At 37.3% G+C, this 19,897-nt stretch overlaps 2 long non-coding RNA genes across 2 annotated transcripts; both read left to right on the top strand.

Moving 5' to 3' along the window:
- The first annotated feature begins 2,478 nt into the window (after positions 1–2,478).
- Positions 2,479–4,303, top strand: LOC145807499 (uncharacterized). Its single transcript, XR_014350640.1, has 2 exons — positions 2,479–2,740; positions 4,168–4,303. It is a non-coding gene; the product is annotated as an uncharacterized LOC145807499 (long non-coding RNA).
- Positions 4,304–5,275: 972 nt separating this feature from the next.
- On the top strand, positions 5,276–11,714 carry LOC145807498 (uncharacterized). Its single transcript, XR_014350639.1, has 2 exons — positions 5,276–6,973; positions 11,412–11,714. It is a non-coding gene; the product is annotated as an uncharacterized LOC145807498 (long non-coding RNA).
- The last annotated feature ends 8,183 nt before the right edge of the window (positions 11,715–19,897 follow it).

Raw genomic sequence — 19,897 nt, 5'->3', positions numbered from 1 at the left:
CAAATATTTTCCAAAAAACAAATAGATAATTATGATGTCTCACTTTAATTGATTAAAGAAAAAAAAGAAACAAACAAACACACACAAAAAAAGAAAGAATTTTCACTATTTTGTTAATATGAATAAAAATTAAAAAAAGTAGATGCATTTAGCTAGGTAATTTAAGTGTCAACCATACTGGGGATCCCAGCACCCCCACCTTCACGTGGGGGTTGTGAGCTAGATTAAAAAAAAAAATTTTTGAGCCAATCAAAAAAAAGTAAGGATGGTGGGGGTGGGGAAAAGGGGGTTTGGGGCATTTTTCTTTTAAGTATTATGAAAATTTTAAGGAAATTGAAGGGTGGATTTCAGCTTTAATAAGTAAATAAATAAATCACTCTGTTTAATTTTCATATTCAGAATTTATTTTTTAGAAAATTTTATTTTTTTGTTTTTTGTATTTTTGTATTTTTATTGAATTTTTTAAATATTTTAAGTAATTTTTTTTTTTTAATTTTTAGACAAACCTAATATGAATGCACTTAAAAAGTATAATATTTGTAAAAATAAAATTTAAAAAATTTACTAAATACCAAAAAAAAAAATTCAATACATTTTTCATATTTTTGTATATTTATTAATTTTTAAAAATATTTTTCACAAATATTTTACTATTTAGATTTATCTAAATAATGTGCATCTAAAAAAATAAAAAAAATTGTTTAAAATTTTAAAAAAAATTACTAAAAATGAAAGAACACGAAAAACAAAAAAAAAACTCAATTTTTAGAAAGTTGAATTTAGAAAATTAAAACCAAACCCACTGAATTATATTATTTTCACTCATAATTAAAATTCATTCCCCATTAATTTATAATGGTTTCCCCCCAAGTTCTCATGTATTTTTCATTTTTTAGTGTAATTTTTTCTTTTATTTTTTAACTTCAAAATTGTAAACAATTGCAATAAGATGGGAAATCACCCTCTTCTGGAAAAATCTCTCATATGTCTTCTCCAACCTCTTCTCTTTCCTTGGATCCTAGCTGGCCCTGTCCCTGAAATCTTAATCGATTTGCAATCACTACCTTACCTTTTCTATTGTCGCCAGCTGCTCTCTTACCTCTTCTATTGTTGATCCCTCACTCACCTTTCATTTACAACCACCAATGCCTCTCTCACCTTTATTGGTCATCTCCTATAGGCTCTTTTGCCCTCCCTTTTAAGGCCAGTTTATTTTGGGTTTGTAAGGAGGGAATTGAAATTTATAGTGAGGTATAATTCACTAATATTATATTTGTTTTAAAAGATAGAGAAGGGATTCGTAATCTCTTCCAAGAATCTCTTTAGGGAGGGGATTAGGATAGGCCTGTAAGACTTGGTATTAGAAAAATAGTTTAGCAGATTAAATTTTTTTTTTTAATTTATTTTTTATTTTATTTTTTACATGTTGGGTATTTTTTTGAACATTAATGTTTAATTTTTTGTATTTTTTGTTAAGTAAAAATCATTATTTTATTTATTTTATTTTTATTGAAAAATTTTTATTTTATTTTTTTAATTTTTTTTACATATTAGGTATTTTTTTTAAAACATTAATGTTTAATATTTTTTTATTTATTTTATTATTTTATATAAAAATAATTTAACAATTCTCACACTAACAACTATCATTAAAACAAATATAATTTTACTTAATTTCCTTACTATTAATCACTCCATTCTATCTCTAAAACAAACGGAGCCTCACAACCCTCTCCATCATCCCAATCTCTGCAAACTAGATTCCTTACCTCGTTTCTTTCAAATATCTCCATACATGATGGTGACAAAAAGTGGATATTTTAGTTTCTACAATCTGATTTTTGTTATATTTGGTTTTTGTTTAAGGAGATGATATGAGGTTTTCTCAATATCTTGTTTTCTCTCTTATGTCTTGATTTTTTTATTTTTTTATTTTTTTTAATGGTGGAAAGAGGTTTAATGGTAGAGATATGGTGGATGAAGTAAGGCATTTAGTGGTGGAAGAGTATTGGGAGTTTTAATGGCAAGGAGGTCGCGAATTTGTGGTAGATAAGAAAAATAAGTGAAGGAGTATAAGGGCTTTCAATAGTGGATGATAGTAGACCCGTCGAAGGGTCAATAAAATTGCAGTGGGTAAGGTGAGTGATGTGTGGCTAGAGGGTATATGAGGGGTAACACGATTGTGGTAGGTAGAGTGAGATAGGTGGTCGGGAGGTGGGAAAGGTGTTGGCTGGAAGGGTTTGTTTGCGGCAAATGATGGTTATCGAAGTTGCAGGGAGGAGAAGAAGGAGACGAGAGAGAAAGAAAGATAAAGGAAGAAGGAATGTGTTTTTTTTTTTTTTTTTTGTCTTTTTAATTGGAAATGACATGTCTTAATTAGTTAATCATTCTGTTTGGTTCCTGTTTTCCAAACACAGTTTTTTGAAAATTTTAGAGTTCTTGTTTGGTTATTCAGAAAACCAAACACAGTTTTCAAAATGATATGCTCTGGATCCTTTTTTCGATCTTATTCTTCACATGATGTGAAGAAAAAACAGACATCAGAACAGTCTAGTACTCTACTCGTAATAGTCTTCGCTTATTGCTCTCTTTATTATCTTCACCAAACTAATTGAGGACTTGGCTTTCGTTGCTATACCAAGGTCGGCAACAATGGAGCAATGACTCAGGCCAGTGACCAAGACGCTATTCAAGTGTGGCTGATTTGAGCTACGGGTGACAAAGATCAAACGACAAAGAGGTTAGACATTTTGATTGGTCTTCATAATTTTTTCATTTCATCTTAATTTCCCCTTTGGATTTTGATTTTCATTCTTCATCATCAATTTGTAAAAAAACAAATGTTCTCCAACAAGATGTAGGTTTTCTCGTTTCATTTCGAACAAAATCAAACTTTCATCTCGAAAATGATGTTTTTCGAAAAACCTAAAACTTATGTGGTTTGATTTCTGAACTAAATCCCTAGTTTAATCTCAAAATCCCTTTCAGCATACAAATTAATGTTTTGTGCTTTGATTTCGAAAATTAATTTCATCATTTTCAAACCAAATGCAAGTTTGTGAGCTACTGGTGAATGGTTTCGATTTCAGGAAGTAACGTTCGACATTTTTGGAACGAAATTCAGATTTTCTAATTTTTATTTGGAAAATTAACTTCATCATATTCGAACCAAATCACAGTTTTCCCTTTCGGTTTTGTGGTTTCAATTTCGGTAATTAAGTTCGGCATTTTTCAAAGCAAAAATAGATTTTTTGAGCTTACATTTTGTTGGTTTTTATTTCTAAAATTAAGCTCATCATTTTCGAACCAAATCAAAGTCAAAACCTTTCCATTTTGTGGTTTTCATTTCGCAAATTAAGTTCAGTATTCTTCATACGAAATGCAGATTTCCTGAGCTCAGGTTTTCTGGTTTTTGTTTCAAAAATTAACTTCATCATTTCTGAACCAAATCCTTATTTCTCCTTTCAATTTTGCGGTTGTCATTTTGATTCTTCGTCATTATTTTAGAACCAACTCTCCATTTTCGTAGATTTATTTATTCTTCTCGCCGTTATTGATGTAGTGAAACCCTTAATTTCTTGTGGTCGATTCGATCTTTGCTATACGAAGAGTCGAGAGGAAATGAGTTAGTTTTGTGAATCCTTGTAGTTGTGTTCTATTATTTGTATTTAAATTCATTTCATCTTGGGTTTGAATTCATTACACGCTATATTGTTATGGTCCTTAACATTTTTCAATTCTCCTACATACAAATCTGTATGTATATATGGCAATTATGTACCAGTTATATATGTATGTTGTCTTGAAATGTGTGTCTTAATTGTGCTTTGGAATTTTCTTCAGTGGAATCACTTGTGTTTGTTATGTACAAAAATTCAGGGTAACCGATTTGTGGATATGCATTTCATTAATTGCATGCTGCATTGGTGAACTTTTGAAAATTCTTTGCCGTACGAACATGATTCAACATTGACTGCATCCTTTCACTTGAAGTTCTACTTTTTAAGGACATGCATACTGCATTAGTGAACACTACCACTTTTTTCTTTTTATTTTTTATTTTTTTAGACTTTGTGTAAATAAGAAGGTCATTGTATAGATTGCATGCCTTCATATTTTGTTTGCTCATTATACTTTCAAATTGGTTCTTATTAAAGCTTTGTGTAGTTAGAAAAGGCTTGGAAATGCTTATGAGACTGGTTAAATTTCAGTAAGAAAATGTGTATTAGTGAAGCTAAGAGAAACTGAGGAACAACTAAATAAGAAGAGTTTGAAAACCAAAGCCACCCAGTACATTGGTAAAGATGGCTGGCTTGTCATTTGGCAGGTTCAATAAAGAAGAGGAGTTTACAAGCAGGTATCTGCCATTCAAGAATGCCCCCGGGAGCAAGGTTCTGAAAAGCGGTTGCGGTCGCCGTAACGGTGGCGGTGGCGCGGTTGCGGTTGCGGGGTGTAAAGGCCGTAGCGTAACGGTTGCGGTAACCGAAACCGTGAATTTTTCTATTTTTCGCACAATTTGAAAAAAACTTACCGATACGCACATTTTTTTTCCATGATCATATTTATTGGGTTTTAAAATAAATATTGATCAATTTTTATAAATTTTTAAGTTTGATCCAATATATTTCATATTTTTAAATGACTATAAACTAAGTTTTTTACATTTTATTTTAATAATTAATGACTTTATATTATACAAAAAATCAATCACTAACTATTATATATAAGATAAACAATGACAAAAGTAAGAATAAATAAAAGCCTATATATATATATATATTAATCAAGCCAAATGGATAATGACCACACTTATTATTATTATTATTATTATTATTATTATTATTATCAAACAATATATAGATACGCACACACAAACAAAATGGTTGAGTGATAGCAGCTGAATAGAATAGCATAGGTCTTACAACTTCAACAAATCAATAACTTGTTCTTCATCTTCCCTATTCTTTCTCTCTATTTCTTGTTCCTCCATCTTCCCTCTTCTCTCTCTATCTCTCTTCCCTCATTTTCAACTTCTTTTTTTTTTTTTGTGTTTTTCGAAAGAAGCAATTCGGAACCGTTACGTAACGGTGCGTAACAAGCCGTTACGGCTGTTACGGCACCGTTATGACCGCTATAGCAGCCGCTACGGCCGATACACCTGTGAATCTCAATCACACTGCAAAAGCAACCGTAACGGGTGGCGGTAACTACCACAACCGTTACGTAACGGCGTTACGTAACGGTTGCGGCCGCTTTTTAAAACCTTGCCCGGGAGGTAAAATTGCACTACTGTTATTAGAACATCTTTTTCTGGTCTAGTTTCAGTGCTTCTATCTGGCTCCTGATAATGAGCAGATGATGGAAGGATATTGTTCGGATTTCAATTGTAAAATCACATTTAGTTGCAAGGGAATGTTAAATCCAAGAGCATTATAGTTGTACCTGCATTCTTGTCTCTCTTATTCTGAGATCCACTTGCGATTATGAGAGAGTAGGGGTATAGATGCAGCCATAAAGTTATTGATTTAGTAATTTTTTAAGGACATTATTTAAGTGATGGATCTTGATAGAAGCTTTATGGGGGGCAGTGCCCTCTAATTATGTCCTAAATGGGGATACTATGCATTGATGGAAGGTAAAGTAGGTATCGGCATATTGCCAGATATCATAGGGAAGTTTATAAATTATTTTTGATTTGAAAAATAGAAAGAGAGTAGAAACAAAGTAAGGTTTCAATTGGATTTATGGATTCAACGTAACTCATTCATTCGAGATTGTTTTTTAGATTTATATTTTAGGAATGTGTGTGAAATAGTTTGGTTGAATGATTCTATTTGTACAACTATACTAGGATCAGTTACTCTCTGCTTTGCCATCTCCGATTCATCCAATGTGTAAACGGAAACCCCTCTTCCCTTGTGATTTTAGTGATAACAAGTCAATTCAAAATGCCCAAATACCTTGTATATATGAGGCATCCATTGCAAGCAAACCAAATATGACAGGACACTGGTGTTTGCTGGCACACAAAGGTTGTTTTCTTGGACTTGAGCTCTGACAGTTTCTTACTAGTTACATTTGATGAGTTTGGGTTAGTAATAGGGAACATGACGAAATAGAACAAATATGTGAAGTTCTTGTCTTAAACAGGCACGTAGGCATTAATACTTGTGATTTCCCAGCAAGATCATTGAAATTCACCATAACCTATGCCAATAAATATGCCAACAACCTAATGTGAGGAATGCACCAACGTACTTTACATCCCTACAGGACTTATTTATGATCTTCTGTTTTTTACTGTTAGTTAAAAGATATTGAGTAACTGTAGTGGATGTTTCATACTTTGAATAGTGCTTATCTGTTGCGGCCCCCTTGACAAGCCATCTGATATCATGCTGAGCAATAATTTGTACAATTTCTTTTTCAACATTGTTCAATTCCATCCACATTGTAGTGTAACTTGGTGAATTTATATTTATTTGAAGTCCTTGAATAATTCTATTTATACAACTATACTAGGATCAGTTATTGGCTTGCCATGCCATCTCCGATTTATCCAATGGGTAAACGGAAACCCCTATTTCCTATTGATTTTAATGATAACAAGTCCATTTTGTGTTTTTAATGATATGCTCATGCTAATAAAGTGTAAAGCATTATATTAAAAATAAGTGTACCTTTCAGTGTTATGCAGTTCATGATTTTTGAAAATCAAAGAATGCCCTCAAAGAAAAAGCATAACTCTAGAAAAGGTTACACTACAAGGCAGTGTGAATTTTAACAACATGCTTTGTCGTTCTCTAATTTTGCTTACTTTACCATTAATTACTTCATTCCTACTTATGCTAAAGTCCACTGTAGAGTTCATTTACCAGGACCTTGATTTTGTAAAGAAGTTTTGAAGAACAAGCAGAAGACAAGAGAACCACTGGACTCCATTCCATCTTTTTGTAGTGAAAATGATGTTGAGGTATGTTCATCTGCTGAATGTTATAAATGTTAGATATGCAATGTTTACCAAAAGAGGATTGCATTCTTCACTGTGCCATTTGACTTGATTTTTTTTTTTTAGTCATAATACCTTGTACCATACCTGTATAGTAACACATACGGAATACAAGTATAAATGTTAGACATGTCAATTAAATTTTGTACAACTGGTAGACGTTATGCTCTGGTTATAGTTGACATGTGCAATACTGTTATAGTCTATACAAAAATCACTTGTATTCTATATGAAATTTGTCTACAATCAAATGTTGTCTCGTTACAAATTCGATCAGTTTTCATTCATGTATAATTTGATCATTTAACATTTCTTTTCAAATTTTGAGACTTGTATTTTTAAAAACTAAGACGTCATGACTTAATTAAACCCATCACTTTTTGGGGTATCATATAAGGATTGGTGCGTGTATTTCATAGATGGACAGTGAGGGTATCGTAGATAATGCGCAAGAGTTGAGGTTGTGGCCAAACAAGATTGAGGCCTAGTTTGGTATAATACAAAAAAATCAAAAAGCCAAAAAGTCAATATCTTATTTAAGTCACATCATCTTATTTAAATCACATCATCTCTCTACCACATCACTTTAAACTCAACACATATTTCATGTTTTTTCGTAAAAAGTCAAAAAGTGCACTTATTTAGATCATCCCAAACAACCCCTGAGTTGGCCTTCATACAAATGATGGTAGAAGAGGTGAAACAAGACATTTCCTTAACTAGAAAAAACTCTTTCACTATAAGGCATTGGAGTCGGATTGATGATGAGCTATACAATCAGTTTAAAGTTAGGTACACAGTTAACCGTTTGAAGCAAAAGTACCATCGCATTAGGCAATCCTACAATACCTTTGTGAAATTGAAGAACCATACGGGATTCGAATGGGATGACCAGAGAAAAACGGTCACGGCATCAGATGACATTCGGGATCAATATGTTAAGGTAACTACCACCACCTTAGAGTTGACTACAAGTTTTGTAGTGCACTTAGTTAAATACAAATTACTTTTTCACCACATCTTTGGTTGTCTTAATTTTGTAGGCATATCCCAAAGCTAAAGTTTTTAGGAAAAAAAAGGACTAGATAACATTGACTTGTTAGATGTCCTCTTTGTAAACTCCTAAGCCACTGTCGCACTTGCCCGTGCTTCAATCCTGGGACCCTCAACATCTGATGAAGAAAGGGATATCCAAACTGCATTCTTTGGTGTTGGTATCAATTCTAATATTGATTCTTTCTATGTTGGTGACGAAATTGAAGGAGATGATAAGCCGAATGTAGGTGGGAGTAGTGATAATAATGGTGGGCAAAAAGGTACACACCTAGATTTGGCAATTGATACATGGATTGCCACGAATCTTACAAAAAAGAATTTTACATTCATCAAAACAAATGTCTGAAGCGAGTCACGCCGACAAGAAACAGTACTCCATCGATGCATGTATGGGCTGTTTGGCAACAATGGAAGGAATCAATGCTGACCAATACGTAAGGGCATGTGAGAGTTTCTGCGATAAAGTAACTAGAAGAATGTTCATGAGGATGCCCTCCAATATAAAGATGCATTGGGTTCTTAAGTTAGCTTAGGAATTAACTTGGAAAATGGATGCAATTTTGTTTTGTTTAGCATCCAGTTTGCTGGAAGTCAATGTGTGCGGCTAAATATTAAACAATTGCTTCTTCTTTTTTCCGTATTTCTTATGTGTACTATGGATATATAAGGAACTTGGTGGTTGTAGACTTGTGTGGGTTGTGTTATGAATAGTATGGACCTTATTCATCAAGTTTAGGATTGTTATGAAATTGTGTTGTTAGTTGTTGTGCTATGAACAATAAGTTCTTTAGCATATTGTCAAGAACTTTGTTGTATGTGTAATCCAATTGTCCATAGCTTCATATCTGTCAATCTTTACTTGATGTGTATGCCATTTGGTTAGATTGCATATTCCCTTACATGCTGTTAATATAAGTGAATTGAAAATCCACAATACAGAGTAAATTACATTGTCTCAGCAGGTACTCTGTCTAGAGCCTTTCCTTCCATAGTAGGAACCCTGCCAGAAATAACCCATGAAGAAAAGAAGCCAGAAAATTCATTCAAATTCCTAATTATGAAAAACTAAGTTAAATTAAATTATATGCAGCACAATATGAATTACATGGTTAAATCACGGCAACAAGAGCACTACAAAAAATGGTGACAAATTGAACAAAATCCATCCAACCAAAATGATTCCATATTTCCAAACTTCCATTTTGAACACAACCCAAAAGATTCCATATTTCCACAACTTTTATTTTGTTTTACATGGCCTCTGTTGCAAACTTCTAGTGAAAATAGAAAAATAGGTGAGCGCTCCACTTTCATATATAATTAATGTCACTTATATAATAAGTGAAAATCTATATTGGTCATCTTACACTAGTGACTTGATGGTATTCATATTTTCCTTTTTTATCAGGACATAAGTATTTCATATTCAAAGAAGTAGTCTATACTTTTGTATGGTAAAATTAATTTTACCTCTTTGTGGTATGGATGAAAATTGGATTTTCATTTTAGTTACTTTGAAATTACAGAAATGGACACGAGTAACACAACAATTGATATTCATATAGATGATGAAATGTACAATCAGCAAAATGAATTTCTCGACTATAACAACATGAGTGAAATGGATTCAAGTGGGGACAACATGGGCAGCGAGGATAACAAAGACAGGGAGGACAGTGATGATAGTTAGGACAGTGACGACTATAGCGATTCAGGTTTCGACCTGACCCATTTGATGTTCTGCATTCGAGTTTCATTATCTTATATGGTTGTTCATATCTTATTTCTCCTTATTCCTCATTGAGTTTGGTTATTGGAGTGCCTTGGTTGCATTTGGAACAGGTTAGTAGGTTGTGTTTCAAAATTGTTATTGCCTAGATTTTGACTTCTTCGCCCGAGTGACACTTCTTGTGATCTAGCGGTCTTTATAGACTCTCAATACTTTTGCAGGTCTACAAATGTACTGTAAGGTAGCATTCTTCGCTCAAGCCGTCATTCTTGCGCTTGAGCGGTCATTCTTGAGCTCGAGCGGTCCTTCTTGAGCTTGAGCGGTAGACTTCTATTTGCAAAACTTCTGGGAATTGATATTATTTGCTCGAGCGGTGATTCCTGTACTCGAGCGATCCCATTTATTGTGTCTGGTCGCTCAAGCGACACTTCTTGCGCTCGAGTGGTCTGCGCGTATATCAGTTTATAAACTCACATTTTTGGCTCACTTTTTCATCCCTCTCTCTCTCTAAACATTTCAAAACCCTAAGTTGAGGCCCTCTCTCTCTATAACCCACATTCTCTCTTCAAAAATACCTAAATCCGTTGATTTCTTCACTCTAGTCTCTTTGACAAAAAGGTAGTGCACTCCGAGAGCTTTCTTTTGATCTGAACAAAGTTGGGTTTCGACGTTGTTGAGGTTCCATCACTCTCTCTCTTGCCTTCTAGCTTCAAGGTAGAGATATCTTTGCACATTCTTATGATTTTTAACTTAGTTATTTGTGTTTTTGAAACAACATTATGATTTTGGGATTTTTGAACAACCTAGGGTTTTGGGTTGAAATAAAAAAAAAAGGGTTTTGAAATGAATTGTTGGAAATGGTTGAGGAAATGTATTTATTGTTGAGTTATGATGAAATGATGGATTTTTATCTTTGAAATTGATTTATAAAGGAAAGGGGATTTTGTCCTAAGATTATCAAATGTTGATTTTGTAATGACAAATGGAATTGATGTTGGATATGTATTTTTATTTCCATCTTGAGATTTTCAGAAAGTTTATCTTCATAGAAATTTATTTATCTGTTCAAAGATATCTGTTCTGAGCTATCGGTGGAGGATGACTATAATTATTATAGAAATTGCATGAGAACTAGGAGAATTGGAACAATTTTCTCATCTATTGCATTGGGCATTGTTGCACATTTAACACAATGAAAATGTCTATTGTTTTGAAAAAAATGGGTGAATACCTTGGTGAATCTGGGTAAGGGGTGTGGTTATGGTATTATGTTGGCCTGTTTGTCCTTGGTGAAAGTCCAGAAACTCGTGCAGTTAGGTGTCGAGCCTTCCTGTTAATATCGGTAAAAATGACAATTGGTAGCGCTTATATAGCCTGCTTGCAGACACCTACGGATTTCCAAAGTTGAATTCACAGTCCTGCTTTCTATTATAAAGGAAATGACTTCTTGAATTGTGATATAGACTTGGCATTGCATGATCTTGAAAGAAGATATAAAATGTTTTCGGCACGAGCATTGCATACGCATTCACCTCATATCTTTGTTATGATTCATAAACTGTGTTAAGAGTATTCTATTGAGCTTTGGCTCACCCTATGTAAGAAAACTATTTTCAGGTCCACTAAGAACGTAGCTTGGGAGGAACTTGAAGTTGAAGGCTTCTTTTTATTCATTCGTTGTATTTCTTTCTGTATAAGCTTAGGGCTTTAACTGTATTGAGCTTGGACTCACTTTTGTTGTAACTAAGCATCGTCTTGGAAGGTTGTAGCCTTTAACGCATTTAATTACCTGTTTAGCTTAGATTTCATATCTTTTGTCTATAACACATTCTATAGATTTAGGGTTAGGATTCGTGAATGTATAACCACATATGTTATCTTTTTTACATTCGAGGCCATATGAGATGGGGCATTATATTATGTATTGCATCTTTATTTCATTATTATCATGAGATGGTTTTACTGTTAGTTATTTCGGAGTGTTACAACAACAGTAATGTAAGGCACGTGAGATCATCATTTATTGCATCTGACGACGATGATATCGACTTTGCAATGGTATGTCAGATATACAAGTTAACTAATGGACTTCTGGGTAAGATGCCGCAACAGACGTGTCCCTACACTGGAGAAATGTATACTGAACATTTATTGAATGGTCATTCGTGCATAATTCGAGAGATCTTTCGGATGGATGCACCCAAATTTCGATCATTTGGTGCTGAATTAAAACGTAGAGACTTTATAGCGATCCCGGTTTTTCCCCTGTCATTTACTATATTCTGGACTCAAGTTCCGTGGTTGGATGTTGTTGTCTGTATCTCGTTTCCATCCTTTGATTCTTTGTAATTGAGTTTTGGAATGTGTTGGGTGGGTTTGGAACATGTTGGTTATGAGTTAGAACAAATGGTTGTTGCCCAGGATTTGGCTTCTTCGCTCGAGCGAGGACTTGTGCGCTCGAGCGAGTATTGTAAGTCTTCAGGTTTCTTTTTCAAACGTAGTTCCCGCTCGAGCGAGCCTTGTGTATTATGTCTCTTCATTTGAGCGAGCTTTCTTGCGCTCGAGCGTGCGTTTGCGTCTCTTTTAGACCTAAAGGATGGCATTCTTCGCTCGAGCGAGCTTTCTTGCGCTCGAGCGTGTGTCTGCATTGGTTTAGACCTGAGGCTTCTCATTGTTCGCTCGAGTGACGATTCTTGCACTCGAGCGAGGTCCTTATGTGTTTGGTCGCTCGAGCGACCACTTATTCGCTCGAGCGAACCTTGTATATATCAGTTCGCAGTAGCGGGTTTCCACATCACTTTTTCATCTCCTTTTCATTCCAAACCCTAAATCTGGCTGCCTCTCTCTCTAAACTCTCTCTCTCTACAAATACACTTGATCTAGAGTGTCTCTACCCTACTTCCTTTGTAAAAATGGTGGAGCATTGCGTGGGCTTCACTTTGATCTGAAAAAGTATGGATTTGGAGCATCTTAAGTTTCCTTCTCATTCTGCTTCTCCTTTGTGCTTTTTCATTTGAGGTAGGGATAAACTACTCTTTATTATGAGTTTTAACATAAATGGTGGGTTACGGGACGTTGGGTGAAAGTTAGGGTTTGAGTTTGAAGTTGTGAAAGAGGGGTTTTATATTTTTTGGGCTCCATGTGTCTATGAGGTCTTGAAAATGGGGTTACTTGTGTGTAATTGATGAAATTGAGCCTTAGGGTTGAAATTTGAGGAAAAATGGAAAAATGCCCTAATTTGAATTTAATGACTATTTTGTATAAATAGTAAAATAAATGTGGAAATGTGAAATTGGTTTGAGAATCATGAAATTAGAGGAAACTGTGATTGAATGGTGTAGTTGGATCGATGAATCACTCACCTATGGAAAATGTAATAAATTATCTGTTGAGAAATTTATTTATCTGTTTAGATATAACTGTTTTGGGCTATCGGTGGAGAATAGCCATGATTGTTGTAGAAACTGCATGATGATTAGGTAAATTGGAACTAATCAAATGGGAATATGTCATTGAATATGACGACGTGATTGAATATGTCATTGAATATATGATTTAATTGGTCATCATATATGACGACGTGTTAAATACATTGTATATGTATCTTGTTTGGGAGGAGATAGGGGATGTACTCCATTGTGTGGGAGGAGATAGGGGATGGACTCCATTGATAACTAAGTTGGCCGAAGTGTTCAGGGTAAAAGTCCCGAAACCTTATATATATTTGGGTGTCTTCCGTAAAATGGCAAGTGAACGGAAGTGTTGAATGATGCCTGTTATTGAAGTGTTGATACATGAGTTGTAGTCTCATTTACAAACAGTTTGGATAATATTGAGCTATATCAATGAGTTGATTGAATCGAATATGATGTAAGCGTTGATTGGTTATGGAAATGGTATAAGTTGGTTTATAAGTGTTAACCATTTATCGAATGCTAATGTTTTAGTTATTTCTTATATTTGGTTTAGCATATCTCTATTAGGCTTTGGCTCACCCAACTTGGGACATCATTTTTCAGGTACAGGTGAGATACCGCCTCGAAGATCTTAGCTTGGGGGGTTTAGGAGTTGAAGACTCCATTTTGTCAATTTATTTTTGTTGTTAAATGTAAACTCAAGCCGAGAGCTTTACTTGTAATAGAGTTAGAACTCTTCTTTTGTTGTACCCAAGTGATAGCTTGAGAAGATATAAGCCCGTAGGGCATTTACTTTGTTATTAGTAGTTAGAGTTACATGTTATAGTTTCAGGATAAACATCAATGAAAATGTAATGCATGTAATATCTGTTGTAAAGAAGATTCTGATAAAAGGTAACTTTCCTATTATGTTTATAGATCTTATGCATGATTGTCGTATGTTTTATTTTGAGGGCGTTACAACTTAGTATCAGAGCGTACCGGATTTGAATACTTTGGGTACGTGGGAAGTGGTTAGTACCACAATGGATTTGTCTCGCTTGTTAGAGACTTAAGTATAATGTTATGTGCTTATGTGATAACATGTTTATGTAACTGTATGGGTATGGAATTTAATTTCTAGGATGTTGATCGGGTCTATGGGTTCCTGGGAGTCCTGTTGGAAAAGCACTTGATCACTGTCGTTTCTAATTGTTACTCTAGTAACCCCATGGGACGGTCATTATCCGAAAATAAAATTCGTATGTATTTATGTGATTATGTGCTTATGTGGAGTGAATTATTGTTGTCCATTGTATTAGGACACGAGTGAAATAGCTTCGACACATTTGTGAATGTGCTAATGTCTTTTGTTACCTTTATTAAGATGTCAGGACGAGGTCGTGGTGGTAGGCGTGGTAGGACTAGAAGGCAGGAGATGCCTATACCGGATGAGATTCCGGCACAAGAGAAAGGAGTTGATCAGGCCAACGTGGCTGAGCCAGTAGGTTAGCAGGCCATGGGCGCCTTAGCCCGTGAAATGGCTGGAGCATGGAGGGAATCTATGGACATTCTCAGGGCTGAGAATCAAGTCCAGGCGTAAGTAGCTGAGGTAGGGCCGTCTTTTCTGAAGTGAGAGTTCTTCCGGTCGAATCCGGACGAGTTTTTGGGTGATCCTAAGGAGCCACTGAAGGCTGACGAATGGCTAGAGCAGATGACGAAGACGTTTAAGATGCTTGGCATCGAAGACGGAGGTTTGAGAGTGACCTTGGCGTCCTTCCAGCTGAAGGGAGACGCGGGTCAGTGGTGGAAGTATGCGTAGGGGCACATTTGAGGGACTTGGGAAGCCTTTGTTGAAGCCTTCCAGGACAAATATTTGCCGACTACGGTGAGGGAGAAGTTGAGGGATCAATTCTCCAAGTTTGTGCAGCTGAACACCACAATGGCAGAGTTTAAGGCCACCTTTACTAGCCTATCTAGGTTTGCACCTGAGTTAGTGGCGACTAAGGAACGCCGCTGTCTGGAGTTTGAGAAGAAGTTGTGGACCGGACTCATGTTTAGGGTTACCGGTTCCATGATTAGAGATTATGGGCGCCTTGTGGAGGCTGCTGCCCATCTTGAGACTATTATGCATGTAGAGGAGGAGAGAATAAGGGGCTCTAGGAGGAGTCAAGATGGCTAGGGGGACGGTAAGAGGCAGAGGGGTTCTAACCCTCAGCAGTCTCAGGGAGTGCAGTCGAGGTCTACCTGTCCAGTACCGAGTTCGAGTTCTGGGAGAGGCGGTTAGAGAGACATCACCTGTTTTAAATGTGATCAGTTGGGCCACAAGTCTCCAACTTGCCTACTGAAGGGAGGAGGGCAGTGTACAGCATCATCTTCGGCCCGTTCTCAGGACCAGAGTCAGAACAGAAGCCAGCTGCTTGCTTGTTATCAGTGTGGGCAGGCGGGGCACCTGAAGAGGTTTTGCCCGCAGTTGGGTGGCACAGCTGGTGCGTCTGGCTCGAGACAGACACAGAGTCACTAGCCAGCGCAGTCAGTACAGGCCTCGAGGGCTAATTAGAGAGCCTCTTTGGCTCAATCTGTGCAGCAGTCATATGCTCCAAGGGGTGAGCAGGTAGACCAGAGACCTACAGGGCGCATGTATGCTGTTACTGCGCCGAATCTTGTACCGGCTCCATCTGTTGTGAGAGGTACCTTCTTATTTTGCAACTCGGTTGCTAATGTGTTAATTGATACGGGTGCATTCCATTCCTTTATATCTTCTGCATTTGCATCTATTTTGGGATTGGAGTTGGCGCAGTTAGCATCTCCTATTTGTGTTGTATCACCTATTGGGGGCGAGATGGTTCTGAAATGAGGGTGGCGAGGTTGTGATATAGAGGTCGCCGATCGCCGGCTTCCATTCTCTTTTGTAGTGATGGATATGTCTGGGTTTGATGTGATTTTCGGTATGGACTGGTTATCGTCATACCGGGCTGTTATAGATTGCTACTGTCAGAGGGTTACTGTATGTACCTTGAATGGGGACTGTTTTCGTTTCTTGGGAGATTGGGTTGGTAGAGTCTTACCACCAATGTATGATCCGCGAGGGCGGAGTGAGCTTTGTTGTCTTCTCGCTAGCTTTATGAGTAGTGAGTGTGATGAGGTCAGGACTGAGTTGCCAAGAGTGGTTTATGAGTACTCGGATGTCTTTCCCGAGGATCTTATTAGTTTACTACCCCATCGAGAGATCGAGTTCTCTATTGACTTAGTGCCTGGCACAATACTGATTTCTATGGCACCGTATCGTTTTGCCCTAGCCGAGTTGAGTGAGTTGAAGATTCAACTCCAAGAGTTACTAGATAAGGGTTTTATTCGCCCTAGTACTTCGCCTTGGGGAGCACCGACCCTCTTTGCTAAGAAGAAAGATAGGGCTTTGAGACTTTGCATTGATTACCGAAAATTGAACCGGGCTACGGTTAAGAACAAGTACCATATGCCTCGTATAGATGATTTGTTTGACCAGTTGAAAGGATCCCATTGTTTCTCTAAGATAGACTTGAGATCAGGTTACCATCGGTTGAGGGTCAGGGAGGAGGATATCCCGAAGACGACATTCCGTACGCGGTATGGCCATTATGAGTTTCTGGTGATACCTTTTGGGCTCACCTATGCACCGACTGTGTTCATGGATCTGATGAACTGGATTTTTTGAGAGTTTTTAGACCGATTCGTAGCCATCTTTGTGGATAACATTCTGATTTATTCACCTTCTGAGGAGGAGCACGGGGAACACTTGCGAGTGGTGCTTGATTTGCTTAGAGCCCATAAGCTGTATGCTAAGTTTGGAAAGTGTGAGTTCTGGCTAAGAGAGGTTAAATTCTTAGGTCACGTGGTATCCGAAGAAGGGGTGACTGTAGATTCATCCAAGATAGAGGCGGTGCAGGATTGGGCACAACTTAAGAATGTCTTTGAGATCCGTAGTTTCTTGGGGTTGGCCGGGTATTACCGTCAATTTGTGAAGAATTTCTCCAGGCTAGTTTCGTCTTTGACTAGATTGATGCGGAAAGGGGTAAAATTTATGTGGAGTGAGACTTGTGCAAAGTCGTTCCAAGAGCTCAAAGTTAGACTTACCATCGTTCCAGTCTTGATTATTTCGGAGAGACGTTTGGGTTATACAGTGTATTGTAATGCCTCACGAGAGGGTTTAGATTGTGTATTGATGCAAGAAGGGAAAATAGTGGCTTATGACTCACGTCAATTGAAAACACACGAGAAAAACTACCCTACTCACGACCTAGCAGTTGTGATATTTGCCTTGAAGTTTTGGAGACACTATCTTTATGGTGAGAGATTCGAGGTGTTCTCGGCTCATAAGAGCCTAAAGTATCTGTTTACACAGAAGGACTTGAATTTGAGGCAGATGAGGTGGATGAAGTTCATAGAAGATTATGACTTCGAGTTGCATTATCATCTGGAGAAGGCCAATGTTGTGGCTGATGCCCTAAGTAGGAAGTCTATTAGTGATGCGGCTTGTATTGCTATCCGAGAATGGGAGATGTTGGGTGTTCTTGGCGAGTTTGACTTGCATCTGAGTGAGTCTGTTGAATCTGCAGCCTTGTTTTCTGTAGTTGCACAACCTACACTTGTGAATCGAGTGTTAGAGGCACAAAAAGGTGACTTCGAGGTAGAATCCCTCCGGGAGAAGATCTTTAGTGGGAAGGTAGAGAAAGGTTTGACTGTGTATCCCGACCTGAGTGTGAGGTACCGAGACCATTTGTTTGTGCCAGAGTCTTGCTGAGAGGAAGTACTCCGAGAGTTTCACCATTTACGCCTTGCGGTGCATCTAGGAGGCACGAAGATGTGTTATGATCTGAGTCGCCAGTTTTGGTGGAGAGGTATGAAGAAAGATGTGGCGGTGTTTGTGTCAAAATGCCTTACTTGTCAACAAGTGAAGGCCAAGCATTAGAGGCCAGCGTATTTGTTGCAACCCTTACCTATAGCCAAATGGAAATGGGAGCACGTCACAATGGATTTTGTCGTGGGTCTTTCGAGGACTCAACAGGGTAGTGATACCATATGGGTGGCGGTTAACCGGTTGACTAAGTCAGCACACTTTATTCCTATGTGCGTGAGAGATTCGGTAGATCATCTTGCTAACTTGTATATAAGGGACATAGTCAGGTTGCACGGGGTCCCAGTGTCGATCGTCTCAGATAGAGATCCGCATTTTACTACTAGGTTGTGGCAGAGTTTGTAGAGTGCCTTGGACACTAGATTAACTTTTAGCACGGCTTACCATCCTCAGACTGATGGACAGTCCGAGCATACTATTTAGGTCCTTGAAGATATGTTTCGAGGCTGTATCCTTGACTTTAAGGGGTCGTAAGAGAGACACTTACACTTAATGGAGTTTGTTGACAATAACAGTTTCCAATTGAGTATTGGCATGGCACCGTTTGAGACCTTGTATGGCCGACCATGTAGATCTCCAGTGTGTTGGGCCAAAGTGGGTGATGCACCTTTATTGGGTCCAGAGTTGGGGCAAAAAACGACGGAAAAAGTGGCACTTATCCGTAAGAGGCTAGTTATAGTCTAGAGTTGCCAGAAGAGTTATGCTGACCGCAGGAGGAGACATTTGCCATTTGAGGTGGTGATCACGTCTTTCTGAAAATATCACCTAGGCGGGGTTTGATAAGGTTTGGGAAGAGTGGGAAGTTATCTCCTCGGTTTATTTGCCCTTTCGAGATCCTTGAGAGGATTGAGGAGGTTGTCTACCGTTTAACATTGTCGCCGCAACTGTTCGGAGTGCATGACGTGTTTCATGTTAGTATGCTTCGGAAATATGAGTCGGATCCATCACATGTATTGGATTGGACCGACTTAGAGGTTGATGAGGATGCATCATATGAGGAGAGACCGTTGCGAGCCTTGGATAGACGGGACCAAGTCTTGCGAGGCAAGACAATTCCCTTGGTCAAAGTATTGTGGAAACATCACGAGATTGAGGAGGCCACTTGGGAACGTGAGTTGGAGGTCCGAGAGAAATATCCAGACCTATTTGTGGGTATTTGAGTTTATGTGGATAATTCTGTTTTGTTAATGAACTATAAAAACATTGTATATGTTTTGGGTTATAAATTATTGTATATGTTCTGAGATTATGAAAGTAGTATGAATGTTGAGTATGTTTCGGAAACACGAGTTGAATTTGAACATTGCATATGTTATTTGAGTTTCGAAAATATAAAGTTGTTGTAAACATTGAATATGTTTTGGAAAGCACAAGATATATGTGTTGAGATTAGTTGAATTTTGAAAGGATGCATGTTGATAGTGCATAATGAGCTATATTTTGTAAAGTGGTTCTCTCGAGAAGAAATAGAATGATCGGTAGTGGATCATGCCAGTAAGTTGTGTATTGTAATCATATTGAAAATTGAGATAAGCATAATTTTGTAACTTGTATAAAATTTCGGGGACGAAATTCTTTAAAAGGGGGAAGTTATAGCGATCCCGGTTTTTTCCCTGTCATTTACTATATTCCGAACTCAAGTTCCGTGGTTGGATGTTGTTGTCTGTATCTCGTTTCCATCCTTTGATTCTTTGTAATTGAGTTTTGGGATGAGTTGGGTGAGTTTGGAACAGGTTGGTTGTGAGTTAGAACAAATGGTTGATGCCCAGGATTTGGCTTCTTCGCTCTAGCGAGGCTTTTTGCGCTCAAGCGAG

This window comes from Camellia sinensis, chromosome 14 (assembly GCF_055761805.1).
Source record: "Camellia sinensis isolate YWXY chromosome 14, ASM5576180v1, whole genome shotgun sequence".
Classification (NCBI taxonomy): Eukaryota; Viridiplantae; Streptophyta; class Magnoliopsida; order Ericales; family Theaceae; genus Camellia; species Camellia sinensis.
Note: the sequence above shows the minus strand (reverse complement) of the source record. Positions and strands in the feature narration are given on the sequence as shown.